We start from the raw sequence: 16669 nt of genomic DNA, 5'->3' as shown, positions 1-16669 counted from the left end.
GCTTCAGTGGATTTTCAGCATAGTTTGTATCAGAGAAGTAGCCAAGTTTGTCTGTATCTTCAAAAACAACAAGAAGTCCTGTGGCACCTTATAGATTAACAGATATTTTGGAGCGTAAGTTTTCATGGGCAAAGACCTGCTCTAACACATCTGTTAGCTTAAAAGGTGCCACAGGACTTCTTGTTGTTTTTGAGTATATGTTGTACCTCCCTGGTCTGGTAACCTGACTAGTCCTGAACCAGGGAATTTGCTGGACCAGGGAGGTCAATGCTGCCCCCTCTGCTGCCAGAACCACGATCTGCTTTGGCAGCAGCAGAAGGGCTGGCATTGACCCAGTGGGAATCGGGGAAGGAGGTAGTCAGGGGAAGAAGCAGGGTGGCTGCAGAGCCCCAGGGCCAAGGCTAGAAGTGAAGCCCAGTGGGAGCACGCTGAGCCCCACGGTGGCAGGACTGTGGTCCTTGACCTTGCCACTGGCTACAGGGCTGCACTTCATGCCCCCAGCCATGGGGATCCTCAGCCATCCTGACTCCCCTGAGCACTCCTTCCCCCGAGTTCTTGCTCAATCAATGCTGTTGCCCCTCTGCTGCAATTGACTGAACAGAGATGGGGGTGCCCAGGGGTAGAGGCAGGGTGGATGCAGAACCCCACAGGCATAGTCCCATGGGAGTACACTGAGCTCCATGGCACCAGGGCTGCACTCCCAGCCATTGGGCTCTGAAGCCACCTTGCCTCTTCCCCTGAGCATCCCCTGTCCACACGTTTCTCCCATCCTGTCTTCCTCCCTCCCTGAGCTTGTAGCACACCAGAAGCTCAGTGGGGAGGAGTTACTGAGAGGGGCCTGGATTTTCGTCTTGAGTTCTCCAGCCCAGGAGTACCCACTGGGATGCTGGACCTCAAATGTTACTGGACTGTGGAAGTCCAGACCATAGCGCAGCAATGGCAACTGCAAAGGACTGCAGGAGTAATCCTCCTTCACCTCAATGTCCCCTGGGCATCCGCCTTCAGCTCCCCTTCCTGCTCCCTCCCCATGATCCCATCACACTGTGGAGCATCAGATCTCTGAATTTCCCTGCTCCTCCCATTCCCAGCACCTTTTGGAGCACACAAATTGCCTGATTCATGCTCTGTCCCCACTCTTTCCCCTCCCTTCCAGAACTGGAATGAGCGGGGATGGAGCATGGAGCAGGTGATTTGTGCTCTCTAAAAGTGCTGGGAGGGAAGTGGAGAAGTAGGGAAGGGCAGAGCTCTGTGTCCCAGTATGCAAGAGGCAGAAAAAGAGTCTGTGGGCTGCAAGTTACCCACTACTACCATAGAGGTTGAAACTGTAGAAACTTTTGTTTGAAAAATAAACCAAGAGCCATGTCTTACTACTAAGCATGGACTAAGTCTAATGGCTGTGTATACCAATCTGGGGAGGGGGTCATTTTGTAGAGTGAGGGTCCTGTAGCTGGCTGGAGCAAGTCTCTCTCAGCAGCTAGGATATGGGGAGGGGGGCTGGCTGCTATTTGGGGGTCTTTTATCCACCCAGGGGAAGTCTCCCTGGGTGGTCATTATTTTTCAGACTGGCTGTAGTTGGGGGGTCTTTTAGCTGCCCAGGGAACTCTTCCTCGGGGGTCACAATTTGCGGGGGCTGGCTGCAGTCAGGGGTCTTTTATCCATCTAGGGGAAGTCTCCCTCAGCAGACATGATTTTCAGTCAACAGAAGAAAATACTTTGTCAGTAGAGTGGCTGTCCTCGCAGAGCAAAATTTTGTGTATGGGCTTTATCCAAAGACCGGGGACTGGCTGTAGTCAGGGGTCTTTTAGCTATCAGCAGGAAGTGTCCCTAGGCAGACATGATTTTTGGATGTTTAGTTAAGATTGCACAGGAATGAGGGAAATGAAATGTAGGAAATGAAATGTGGGAAGATGTCATCAGGTACCCACAGCCACTTGTGGGACATTTTTTGCTTATGCTGCACCAGTGAAAATAGCTAGAATGCTAAGGGGTTCAGGGAACTGTGGGATAGGTTCCCACACTACATGGCTGCAACAGTCAACTTTGGCAACTTTGTGTGTGACAGCTAGAAGTCGATTTTGTGGGGAGCCTGAAGGAAGGTGAGGATGCTCAAAATTGAATTGATAAAACCCAGTGTTAATAAATAAATTTTAATAAAATTAATTTTAGCTCATAGTGTAGAAGCAGCCCCAGTGTCCATCAGTCCTTGGTCTCTCTGCTGAGACTGCCAAGAAAGGTACCCACTAAGTCAACTGAGGAGGTATTAATTTTCATTTTGTTTGATATTCCACCATTGGTAAGTGAACTAAAACCTCCATGTAAGGCATCAAACAGTGACTCGATATCAGTGTTTTATCATCCACCCATTTTAGGCTGATTTTTGAGAAAATGTCCAAGGGATTTTGACCTCCATTTCTAATTAGACATGTCAATGTTTAAGCAGTACATATAAGACACTACATTCATATAATCAAACCATGTTTACTTGATGTATATGTCCATGGTCTCTGTTATACCTTGAATTTCTGGGACTGAATTGTTCATATAATGGTATTTAACCGAGTCATTTTGTTGCTAGAACTGTTTTTATTTGTCATTGAGTAGGTGAAGAGAAGATGTGCTGATTACTTAAGAATAATCTTATAAAACAAGAAAGGTTATAATATGTGTGGAAGAAATTACTTTAATAATTTATCTCACTTTTAAATTCTGGCACTTTCTAGTCTTATAATTATCCTTGAATTTTTTGGTGGGAGGGCAGTGGGAGACAAGAAGAAATGGAACAAAACAATTATAAGCAGTGTTGGTAGTGCTACCCATAGTCAGGATTGCCTGACACCGCTTTTCATTTATAAGGCTTAGTTAGCACTTGCTTAAAACTTGACTAAATTGTTATCACTCAAGCTAAATTTCTCCATGCCCAGTGTTTACCTCATACTAATTTTTTGTATGTAAGCTTTGCTAAAATGTTTTGCCCATCTGAGAGGGTGAAGGGAAAAGTCACAAACTATCATTGATGCACTCAGGTGCTGTAGTACTTAGGCAAAAAAAAGCTTTAAACTCCATGAAGGGCTTGCCCTTGTATCAGGGATGTGCGTTTTGCTGTTCCTGTGGAAAATTTCCCAAAAATCATCTAAAAAACCACCTCAGTTAGCACATGCTCAGTAGAGGTTTGTTCATCTTAAACAGCAAAACTCTGATGCTTCCACCTGTGCTGAGCATACTCCACCCCAGGACTACAGAGGCTGAGCAGCACTTGTTGACAGACACCAAAGTTGAAATGGGGAATCTATCTTATCTGTGCTCCCAGTTCTCCAGCTGCTGCATAGAGGCAGTTTGGAGGATTTGGGTTTTAGACCAGGGAAGAGCTCAAACTAGAGAGAGAGGTAGCAGAGAAAGTAAACTGGGACAAATAATCTATATGGAAGACTGCGGCAGGGTGGGCAAAGGTTAGGGCAGACCTATACTTAGGCTGCATCTACCCTAGCAAGCCCTTTCGAGATAGAAATTGAAAGGAGGGCCCTTTTCGACAGATCCCGGGGAGAGTCTACACACACAAAGCGATTTTTCGAAAATAGTTTAGAAGGATCATGGCGCATCTAGAGAATTGCTCTTCCCTTCCTGTGTCAGGAAGAGCCCATCCTTTTGAAATCCTCTTTCAAAAGAGGGCAAGTGTAGACACTCCGCAGGCCACTCTTTTGAAAGAACGGTCCTCGTGCGGGGAGGCTTCTGCCAGCACATGAGGGGCTGTATGGCTGGTGCATCTGGCTGTGTTTAAAGATGCAGCAGCCTAGAAGCCCCATGCAGGAAGCTGAGTGTGTGCTGGCTACAGGAACTCCAGGAGCCTGCAGCAGCATGCCCTCCCAGTGAGGTGAGAGCTGAGTGAGTCACCCCACCAGCCCCATGGCCAGCTCCCAAAATGGGACACTATATTCCAGATGTGGCCCCACCAGTGCTGAATAGAGGGGAACAACCACTTCTCTCGATCTGTTTGCAATGCTCCTCCTAATGCACCTTAATATGCCATTAGCCTTCTTGGCTACAAGGCCACACTGTTGACTCATATCCGGCCTTCCATCCACCATAACCCCTAGGTCCCTTTCTGCTGTACTGCTACTTATTCAGTCGGTCCCTAGCCTATAACCATGCTTGGGATTCTTCTGTCCCAAGTACAGGACTCAACACCTCTCCTCGTTGAACCACATCAGATTTCTTTTGGCCCAATCCTCCAATTGATCCAGGTCACTCTGGATCCTATCTCTACCCTTCAACATATCTACCTCTCCCCCGTGGTTAGTGTCATCTGCAAACTTGCTGAGGGTGTAATCCAGTCCCTCATCCAGGTCATTAATAAAGATGTTAAACAACAACAGCCCCAGAACTGAGCCTTGGGGCACTCCACTTGAAACCAGATGCCATCCAGATATTGAACCATTGGCCGCTACCCATTGGGCCTGACCAACAAGCCAGCTTTCTATCCATCTTATAGTCTTATATCTTTATATTTAGTTAGGTTTTTGGTACAGTCCCACCTGCTCATCTTTTAAAATAGGGAAATGTGGTCTAAAAATTATATAAGATGGCTGTGTGAGTATATTTTTTTCAACCAGCTAAAGAGTAGTCATCAATGGTTTCCTGTCAAAATGGGAAAGCAAATCTAGTGGGGCTCCAGAGTGCTTTATTCTGAGGATGGTACTACTCAATATTTTCATTAATGGCTTAGATGATGGAGTGGGAAGTATGTTTGTAAAATTTGCAGACAACAGCCATCAGGGAGAGGTCGCAAGCTTGTTGGAGGATAGAATTCCTCTAATTAAAAAAGATCTCGACAAACTGGAGGCTTTGGTTTGAAATCCCCAAGATGAAATTCAGTAAAGACAACTGCCAAATACTTTCCTTAGAAAGGGAGAAAAAAGTAAAAAAAAAAAACCACCAAATGCACAACTCGAAATAGGGAATAACTGTCTAGGTGCTAGTGCTGCCAAAAAAGATGTAGGGGTTATAGTGGATTACAAATTAAATACAATTCAACAGAGCAGTAGTGGTGGTGTTGTGAACAAGGCTAAGGATGGCCATGGAATTCCAATGGTAAGAGGTTATTAAGACAAACTAACAAGAAGAAAGTCTGGGTTTACTTGATCTTGCATCAGTGAAAAGGGAAGGACTCAATAACTTCTCGGGGTCTCTTTGAGTCTTACATTTCAATGATTGTGTACTTTTCCCAAAGCACTCTGCCTCCTTCAGTATACCAGTTCGATAACGCTTGCTCGCTGGGTAGCCATTCAATATTTTATTTTTCTCCTGGTTCAGTACGTGACCTATGCCCTTATTTACCTACTACCATCCAAATCCTTCTCTGGAGACAGAATTAACTTCTTCAGGGCTTTCTTTCTGTGGTGCACATCCTTGTGCTATTGGTATGATCAGGGTTTTGTTGTTTTTTTTTGGTGGAACGCACCGGAATGGCATTCCTGCACCCTTTTTTCCCTGCAACCTGGGATCCTGTGCCTGGTGCTGCTGGCAGGACTTGAGTTCCAGCACCCATGTTTCTAGAAAAAAAAAAACCCGGTTGTGGTCCACAAACATTAATTTAGTTTCACAGCACTCCTTTAAGATGTGGGGGCTCATCATCCCATTTGATAGATTAGAACCTGAGGTACAGAGAGATAGCGTCCACTAATTTTGGATGGCCAGTTTGAGACTATTGAGGTCTCATTTTTCCCCATCATACTTAGCCTTATAGCCTTGGCTACACTAGCCCCCTGCCTTTTGGTAGGGGCGTGGTAATGAGACACTTCAACAGATGCTAATGAGGCACCTCCATGAATAAGCAGCACCTTGTTAGCATAATGGCAGCTGTGTGCATTTTGAAAGCGCTGCTTTCAGAACATACGCTGCCCATGTAGACAGGGGCCTTTCAAAAGGACCCCCCAACTTCAAAAGCCCCTTCTTCCTAAAACCAAATGGGAAGAATGGGCTTTCAAAGTCTGGGGTCCTTTCAAAAGGCCCCTGTCTTCATGGGTGGCGTGCTTTTCAAAAGCAGCAATTTGAAACACATGCAGCTTCTATTACACTAATGAGGCAGTGCATATTCATCGCAATGCCTCATTTGCATCTGCCAAAGTGGTTCATTACCATGCCCCTTCCGAAAGCCGGATAGCCATGACCAAATAGTACTTCCTGAGTTTAAGGTATAAATCCTACCCACATCAGACACAGTTCTGAGTACTCAGAGCATTTGCAAATCCTGCTGGAGGGAGCATCCAGAAAATGAACACACAATGGCCACTGGTGGAAGAGTTTGGATTAAGTGACCTGTCTAGCATTGCACAGGAACTTTATGGGAAGGAAAAGAAAGATCATCAAGTTCTTCAGAGTCATTCAAATGAAACCCAAAAATCATCTTTTATTCTTCCTGAAATCCCTTACCTCATTCATAATAGTGCACCTTCCAACTCCTACACAGGCAACCTTACTTGGAGGACTTTCTAACTTCTGAGTGCTTGAATTGCAACTTTAACATTCTATGTCCATGCAAATTATATTCCTTCACAGACCCAAATTCTTCCAAGAACAGTAAGTACTGTGTTTTGTTGGGGGGTCCCCTTTTCTGTGGACCTACTATGGTGTTTTATTGTCCATTGTTACCTGTGGCATTTGGGGTTTATATCCACCAGTAAGTGGTTTTCACTTTAAATAGGACTGGAAATTGCCATACACCACTGGAAAACTCCTTTAACAATAATACTAATAATTCAAAATAATAAAGTAAGCTTCTTGGATATATAGGCTCTTATTATAATCCTCTATGAGCCACACAATTTCTGAATTAGTAAGGATCTTGCTGATTTGATGTAATAAAAGGGAGAAAAGCCTGAATTTGCTTTTGGTTTAACCTTTTCTAAACTGCTTATACAGAGACTTTTTTCTAGCCAGTCTAATACAATATATGATGTGATTCAAAAGACAGAAGTTCAAAAGCAACTTGTAAAAATACTGTAATGAAGAGGATTGTACAGGAACATTTATGAATCCATCCACTGGAATGTATAGTACTAGTGCATGGAAGTTACTCTCTTTGTGACTTGGGTGTTTCTTTTACAAGTTAAAAATAGCAGATTTGGGGGGTTAATATGAGGAATTAGAAATACTGTGTGGCTCATGCTATGTAACTGGGTTTTATTAAGATAGGATGCTTCTTGCAGCCTTTGCAACCAAAGGTTGTTTATAATCTTCACTGTAATCAGTGGGAGATGTACAAACATACAAGGGCAGAATGTATTCACAAGATTTTGCACCCAAAGTACTTTTCAAAGTGAAGCAAAAAAGGGAAGTTGCCTGTAAACTCCTTCCTCTCCTAGAATGCTAAGTTTTCCATGGTATACTAGAACTTTAACCCTTTACCCCAAGTGGCAGGCAGGAAATGGCTGGTTAACGCCTATCATTCTGGTAACTCTGTGGAAAGGAATTACTGTTAGCCTTTATGCTCAGTTTGAGGCATAGCAGGCAAATCTCTTCCCTGCTTTCAGCTGGCCATGGCACTGCACTGCAGTACAAATTCTGCACAAAGTCCGATTGCGACTTATCATCAGACTTTTAAATACTATAGGACAAGATATAACACAGCTAGCAATCAGTGACATGCTTCAGAAAGTAATATTTTATGGCTTGATAATAACAACCTGAAGCACAAACACTTGACTGAAATTCTTGTTTAGTAGGACTCCTTCCAAAGAAACCAGGGGAAATGTACTTCAGCACTAAGTATCATATGAAGCATATTTATCCTAGTAATTACAAACAGTGAAAATTCTCAGAGTTATCACTGATATGCCCATAAATAGGTTAATATTATTTAAACACCAAAAACAGCCATTATGGAAACCTGACATTGCTCTATTTCTGATTTCCACTACTGTTGTGTATATTGACCAATTTCTAATCAGTCTGCCAGACCCACTCGTGGTTGTGTGGTAGCCCACCCAACTTCCTTCTGCATTCCCCCAGCCTCTCACTCTTGTGATCTGATGACTATCACCTCGTGTCTCATGGTGCCAACACTGAACATGCAACATAAAAATGAGCTGTGGGTGGAGGAGAGTCAGAGTAATTGAATGTTGAGTAAAGAAAAATGTTTTTCATAGGGGTATGCAGATAGAAAGAGCCACAAAAAAACAGTTACTCAGCCATCTCTCATCTCATGTTTTCCTATTGAACTTCACCACTGGCAGGAAGTATAGGAGCACAGATGCATATGAACAAAATTATCATATGGTAAGAAGTCTTACTCTGTACCTTGAAAATCTCTAAACACAAGGGTGCCAAACTGAGTTAATGATAAACATAGCAATGGGGAAGTTACAGTGCCTTACACATACAGTGAATTATAGCGATATTGGAACAATGTTGGAGAAAACTATAAAAATGTCAGGATGTTGGATTCTTTTTTAACAAAACCGTTCTGGGTTAGAGACAGAGCTGATTGAATATTTTCTGACTCAAATGCTGATTAAGTGGAATCAAAACATAGTGTGGTACTGTGTAGGCTCCATCAAAAACTTTGGCAGAAACCAGGCAGGCTGAGCAGAAACCAAGAAGGCTGAAAGGATATTCTTCACATGTGGTTAAGCTAGGTGGACACACCGAACACCATGTTATTTCCTTTCTCACCAGGGCCTTCAATAGTACAATGTCTGTCACCCATTTGACTTTTTTAATCTGGAGTGATATTTCCTTTCGAATTTGTATAATCAATTTCATTGCATTTCAGTGCCAATAAAATACAGACTGCATCTTCTAATGCAAGACTCTTTATTATACACTACAAAAAAAGGTGGTCTGAAGTACTTACAGGATCCTCATGACCATAGTTATCTGACAAATAGATTGAAGAGTATGAGGCAGTTAATCTCACAACTCCCTATGAAGTAGGAAAGCAGCAGTATCCCCATTTCATAGTGGAAGAACTGAAACACTGACACTAAATTAATTGCTCAAAGTCAAGCAAGCAAACTGTGGTGGAACAGAAAACTGACCCTGAGGCTCCGGAGTCCCAAGCTAGGACCCTAATCATCCTCATTCGAAACCATGAGGGCTTCAGTTTCATCACGGAGTAAACCAAGAGCAGCAACAGCAGAAGAAGAACGTTATTGCTGAGGATGGAAGAAGAATGAAGGACAAAAGGGATTCAATGTTTGTTCTTTTCTCTTCCAGTATAGTGCCATAGGTTCTATTTCAGCACAGTAGATTGCCAGTGCACGACAGGTGTCATTTGACCCTTCATGCTGCAGTTAACTACTGTCCCAGTCTGAAAGGGCAGAACGTGTGATTTTTTTTTCCTTATGGTTCTGTTAATTCTGGTTAACATTTGGCTAATAGTGAGAGCTAGAGATGCCCCTTTCTTCTAAGATCTAGTGCTGTATTTCATACTGCATGCTGTATGTCATGTTCTCACTGAAAGCAGCACTGTGTTTTTGAAATACTAATTTTAGGAATAAGAGCAAGCACTATTTTCACATTACAGATAGTAAATATGGCTGTTCTAATCTATATTAGTTGCTAAGCCTGATGGTGGTCTTAGTCCATGGAAATCCACAAAAATCAGAGTAGTAATAATAATAGGAAGAGGTACATATCTCATAGAACTGAAAGGGACCTCAAGAGGTCACAGAGTCCAGTCCCCTTGCTCTCTCAACAGGACTAAGCACCATCCCCAACAAATTTTTTGGTTCATTTATTTGTCCCAAACTCTAAATAGCATCCTCAAGGATTGAACTCACAACCAGGGGTTTACAAGGCTAATGCTCAGACAACTGAGATATAGAATAGCTACATAGGTATGAAATCAATGTAGATTAGAACAAAATCAGGCCTGCTTTTGTTTCCTATTCAAGGGTCACAGTAGCAGAGCTATGAGACTTTCAGCACTCTTGGGTACTTAAGAAGTTAAGGAGATGTCTTATGCATAGGTTTGCACATCCTTTGAGTGAAACTTTTCTGCAGTTTCAGCTTTTAATCAATTGCACCTAAACTTACGCAGTAAATAAAACAATTCACCTTGTATCTGACCCCAATTCAAGGTTCTTTCAAAATGTTTTTTTAAACTTTGTCATAGTTAGTTGAGTTATGTTTTGATCTGGAAATTAGTTTTTCCTAGCTCCACTCTGCAGGCCTCTAGGGATAGCTTTGCATGACTTTGACTCTTGCTCTTTCTTCATTGCTGTTCATAGTCACACAAGCAAGCCAGGCCTAATCTCTGACACTAAAGAAGAAAAGCCCCATCCTTCTAACTCCAACTCTTTCCCTCTCTTATATGTGCCAAACAGTCATCTGGATAGCTATATTGAAGGGAGGGGTGACTCCCAATAGCAGGCTATGCCTTAAAGTCACACTGAGCCCTAATGATGCATCTGATGAAGTGTGTCTTTGCCCACGAAAGCTTATGCTCCAAAATATCTGTTAGTCTACAAGGTGCCAAAGGACTTCTTGTTGTTCACTGAGCCCTAAATAATTTAGTCAGAAAAAAGCTTAAATATATACACTTACACAATGTTATACACTTGGACTGTCAGAAATGCATTGGACAGCATCAGGAGAGATATGCAGTTACAAAGTCATTTGATCAGGGAACGAAACAAAGCATAAGGCAGGAGTCGGATTCCCTCTTAGCAAAAGAGCTAGAGAAACATTGTTAGAATACAAACCAAGAAGTGCAAGAATGATGGTAGCGAGATTCGAAGGAAACCATTCAACATCTCAGTCATTCTGGTGTATGCACCCACATTGGGCATTATGGAGGCAGACTAATGTATTCCATAAAGACTTGGCAAAGATGCTGGAGGAGATACTAAAGAGAGAGATGTTGATCGTCAGAGGAGACTGGAACACAAAGGTCTGAACAGATAATGAAGGTTGGGAGAAAATCATGGGAATGTTTGGATACAGAGAAGGAAGTGAATGAGGTGAGAAATTACTAGAGTTTGCTATGGAGCATAAGATGGTGATCTGCAACACAAGATTCCAACAAAAGGTCTGTAAGAGGTGAACATGGCGATCAAATGACAGGAAGTCCAAGAACATGATAGATGTGATTTTGAAAATAAGAAAATGGGTAACATCAGTACAGCAGTGCCGAACTCTCCAAGGAGTGGATATAGACCTGGACCATAGTCTAGTGATCACAAACATCAAGATAAAACTCAAGAGAAAGTGTAAGACACAGTTTAAGAAAAGAAGAGACGTAGTGAGGCTAGGCGAAGAAGTAATAGAGAATGCATACAGACCAGCACTTGAAGAGAATATTAGGAATGCGGCCACAGAGAAGGACCTAGATAAGAGAGTCAAAGGCATAGCAATGGTGATAGAAGAGGCAATTGAGCAAACTGTTCTGGAAGAAAAGATCAATAAGAAGTGGATTACGCAGGAGACAATGAAGTTGGTCCAAGAGAAGAGAGCATTGATGATCAGAACGGATGTTTCCAAGAGGGCGAAAGAGCAATATAAGGTGAAATGCAATGAAGTAAGGAAAGCAGCCAGAAGGGATAAGGAGAAATGGTTAAAGAAGCAGTGTGAAGATATAGACAGGTATTACAGGGCATGTTAAACCAGAGAGGTGTATAAGATTATTAGGAATATTAATAGGAAGTGGCAGCCGAAGCAGGTGGTGATCAAAGACAAGAACGAAGAGGTGCTCATGAACAAGGAGAAGATTGTGCAGCGATGGATGAGATATTGCACCAATCTATACAAAGCACAGTTGGACTCGAGTGTCTTGGGGAGACTGATAAAAGAAATGAAAGAGATATTTCCACTGAGCATAGAGAGTGAGACCAATATTTCGCAGGAGAAAGTAGAAAGAGCAATGAAACAACTAAAGAACAACAAGAGCCCCGGAAATAATAAGATCAAGGGAGAGATGATTAAATATGGTGGAGAAAGTATGATTCGGGAAATACACCGACTATGTAAGATAGCATGGAAAGAAGGGAAGGCACCTAAGGAATGGACAAGATCCATGCTAGTGACAATACACAAGAAAAGAGAGTGCACTGGAGTGTAAGAACTACAGAACCATTACCGTACTGAGTCATCTAGGCAAGGTGCTGATGATGATACTGACAGAAAGACTAAGATCACAGACAGAAGAACATCTACCAGACAAACAGGTTTCAGGAAAGATAAAATAACGGGGTTCAGGAAAGACGAAAGTACCACACAGCAGATACTGTCACTAAGATTGAGGCTGGGTCTACACGTGTCCCTTCCTTTCGAAAGGGGCATGTTAATGAGCAGGTTCGAAATATGCTAATGAGACACTTCAATGAACATGCAGCGCCTCATTAGCATAGTGGCGGCCGCGGCGATTCGAAAGTGTGGCTTTTTGAATCACACACCACCCGTGGAGATGGGACCTTCCAAAAAGATCCCCCCCCCAGTTTTCAAAACCCCTTTTTCTGATCACCAGATCACCTGAACTTCTGATGTTTCTTCAACTTTCTTCTTTAAGAAATCAGAGCTGAAAACAATATTTGCTACAAGGATGATTACATAATAGGGCTAATACTATCTTCAGTGTTATTTTCTTCTCTCATTCTTCAAGCATCCTAACAGTTTACTTGCTTGACTTCTGCTATGGCTATGGCAATCTCTGGACTGGGATGTTGCCGGATATTCAAATATTCCAGTTTATCAAGAGTAGCTGGTCGGTTGCACAGGCAGGGATCAGTGCCCCCCTTAAGAAAGTTCAGATCCTCCTGCCACTCAGCACCAGCTCCCCCTATTGCTGCCTCTTCACCTTTTGGTGAGGACAGCAGGAGCTGCTGGCAGGGCTATCACATGGCCATACAATACAGGGAGCTGCTGGTGGGATCAGGGATCATGGCATGAGGAGCCACTGGTGGGCTCAGGAATCGCCACACATAAGCTACTGGTGGGGCTCAGAGATTGCCATGGGGGAGCCACTGATGGGGCTCAGGGATCGCCACAGATAAGCTGCTGGTGGGGCTCAGGGATTGCCATGGGTGAGCCACTGGTGGGGCTCAGGGATCATCACTGGGGAGCTGCTGGTGGAGTCTGTGATCAACACATTGTGCGGGGGCTGAGGACAGGGCTCACAGATCATCACATGGCGAGGGCAGCCCCTGTGAGCACCCTGGCTGGTGCTGGGAGAAGCAGCCACTACGCAGCATGACTCACCTGACAGCTCCAAGCGAAGAGCTACCAATAAACCAATTCAGCCTGGTGTGGGGCGGGGGCTTGCGCAGCACCTGGGACTGTGTTTCCTGGGACTGGGAAGCCACCTCATGGCTCAGGTTTTGGTGGCGTGATGCTGGTTATCTGAGAGTTCCGGTTGATCAAATGCTGGATGAACAAGGGTTCACTGTATGTTGTTGTATTTGTGTCCCCTTTGTGCATTCATATTGAAGCAGGTTCCTCACAGCTACCAAATACTTTCAAGGGCACCATGCATAATCAGTGTTTTCTTTAACCAGCTACCTGCTTTCTACAAAAAGATGAATGATCTGAATTGACTCATAGATGGCATCCTTTGTACAGTAAATAACAGTACATAGAAGCAAGAGCTTGTTTGTTAACAAACGTGAAGATCTTTTACTCCACTCATAAGAAAGTCAATATATTTGCATTTGAGGTATATCTTTACATTTATTTGCTTTAAGTGCTATCTGAAATGCTAATAATGATTTTGAATGATAGAAGGGAAAATGTGCACAGCCACATGAAGTCCCCGTTTCCTTGGCTTGAAATCTCTTAGATTGTTTATACATAACCTGAGCTCATGTTCTACCATACATTTCAGTGGGGATTTATGCTTAAAAGTTAATAATACACTTTGCTTCTGAACTTGGGCATTTGTTTTCAAAAGCCACTTTAACTAGATCATGCCCCATTCACAGAGGGAGGGCAGTTCTGTGCTGTTCAAAATTATAATCAGGCATTTTAAATTATTTATTGGCACAGCTTATTTTTGCATAGTATAAGCAAGGCCTATAGGCAATGAACCTATAGTACAGTGAGAAACCAAAGAATGCCTGGTAGGAGAAAAGAACCAGAAACAAAGACATACTGCTCTGATAAAAACCCTCCTTGGTATTCTGAGTTAGGAGATTCCAGAAATCTTACTGCTTGTAAGGTTTTTCTTCCATCACCATGTTGTGCTAAGAAAAATCTCAGTAGAATCCTCTATAGAAAACAATATCCTGCTTGTTCAACTAGCAAGCGTGAAAAGGTCAGAAAACCACAGCTAAGTTTCCACATCCAAGTTTCACAAGAAGCTTTCACCAGAGGGCAGATTACTGTTAGAGAGTGTTCTTAAGGACTAGATTAAATGGCCACAGTTAAATGTAAAGTAGTACCTCTGGCAATAAGGAATGGGGGCTGTATTTACAGGAGGGGATGTTGTCTTGGAAAACAGTGACGCAAAGAAAGACTTCTGGCGTCATTGTACATAACACCTGAGCATGAATTCAATATAACATAGTGTTAGCCCTTTTGCCACAATCCTTAGACATATAAATAGGAGGATCTTGGCTATGTACACAGTAGTGGTAAACCACTACTGTATCCAGTGCTGATACCCCCCTCCCCTGCCCCCACAGTGCAAGAAAGGTGTGGAAACACAAGAGGGGGTTCAAAGGAAGGCAATAAAGAGAGACCTAAAGCTGGAAATCAAGCCTCATGTTACAGAGCTTGAAGAGTTCAACCTACTCAGCTAATCAAAGAGAAGGTTTAGAGGTGTCAATGCTTCTAGGCACTTGCACTTGAAATGTATCTGACAGTGGGGGAATTTCAACCTTGTTGATAGAGGCATATCAAATTCAAGGGCTAGAAGCTGAAGTTAGACAAATTGCTCCTTGATATAAAGTACAATTTCCTATCTGTAAGGATAACTAAACACTGGAATAGCTCACCCACAGAGGTGTGGCCTCACCATTGCTTGGAGTCTTCAAAATGTTTCGAAGATTTAATCCTGTTCTGTAATACCATTACCTAGCCAGTTATTCCCTTTTCAATATCTGTGCATTTTAGTTTTTCTTTGTGAAGCACTTTGAACTTGTCTTTATTAACTGTCATTGATTTCAGATAAACTCTAATTTATCAAGACCATTTTGAATTCTGTTTCTGAAAAATATTTTCAATTTTTGTTGGTGTACTCTCAATTCCATTATCCAAGCTTTTAATGGAAATATTAAACAGAAATGGACAGTCCTTGTAAAAATTCCATGTCGACCAAACAGAACACATTTTGAATATGAATCAATAATGCAATGCTGTTGCAAAAAACAACTAATATTCTGAGAGGTCAGAATGAAAATGTCACAGGGGATTCTTGTTCCATGTGACTTGGCACTAGTGAAGCCTCTGCTGAACTATGGTATCCAGGTTTTGGCACCACACCACACTTTCAAAAAGATGTAGCCAAACTGGAGGGAGACCAGAGGAAAGTAAGAAAATGGATCAGAGGGTTGGAAAACAGGAAAAACTAAAAGAATGGGACAAGTGTAGTCTAGAGAAGAGGTTGGGGATTGACACCTGATAAATCTTCAGGTACGCTAGAGGCTGTTATGAAGAAGCTAGTCATTCATGGTGCTTCTACACTAGCCAGCTACTTCGAAATAGCCAGCACAACATCGAAATAGCATGCATCGCGTCTACACACGCCGTGTGCTATTTTGACGTTGAAATCGACATTAGGCGGTGAGACATCGAAATCGCTATTCCCATCCGAAGATGGGAATAGCGCCCTACTTCGACGTTCATTGTCGAAGTTGGGCATGTGTAGACGATCCATATGCCACTACTTCGAAATAGGGGGGTCCTCCAGGGTGGCTATCAGCTGAGGGGTTGAAAGACGCTCTGTCCAGCCCCTGCGGGGCTCTATGGTCACTGTGTGCAGCAGCCCTTAGCCCAGGGCATCTGGCTGCTGCTGCTGCAGCTGGGGGTCCATGTTGCGTCCACAGGGTCTGCAACCGGTTGTCGGCTCCATGGATCTCGTGCTGTGCAGGGCAAGCATGTCTGAGAGGGATCCTTTAAGAGAGCGGTTTGGGGCTTTGTTGGCCCCTTATTTCGACGGGGAGCACTTGTGTGTGTGGACGCTCCACACTTCCTTCCGGGGCGGCTCCTCTCGATGTTCCCCGTCCCTACTTCGACATGGAACATCGACAGCACCAGCCCTGGAGGATGTGTAGACGATACGCATCAAAGTAGCCTATTTCTATGTCCTTACTTCGAAATAGGCTATTTCGATGTAGTGTGCTAGTGTAGATGTAGCCTCACTGTTCTTTCTCCATGTCCGTAAGATGAGGTAATAGGCTGGATGTAAAGAGAGGGAGGTGAGTTATTAAGAAACACTTTGTAACCAAAGGGCTGGCTAAGCCCTGGAACAGGTTAGTTAAGGATGGGTGGGTTGAATCCCTCTCACTGGAGAGGTTTTGAAGAACAGGTTAGACAAAGACTTGTCAAGCAAAACCAAGCAGCAGCACTGTAGCACTTTAAAGACTAACAAAATTATTTATTCAGTGAACTTTCATGGGACAGGCCCACTTCTTCCCACGAAAGCTAACCCCTGAGTAAATCATTCTTAAAGTGCTACCTTTCTGCTGCTTTGTTTTGTTGGAGTAGAGACTAACCCGGCTACTCCTGTGTTACTTGTCAA

The sequence above is a fragment of the Carettochelys insculpta genome, chromosome 5, assembly GCF_033958435.1.
Source record: "Carettochelys insculpta isolate YL-2023 chromosome 5, ASM3395843v1, whole genome shotgun sequence".
NCBI lineage: Eukaryota > Metazoa > Chordata > Testudines > Carettochelyidae > Carettochelys > Carettochelys insculpta.
This window is presented reverse-complemented; position numbering follows the sequence as displayed.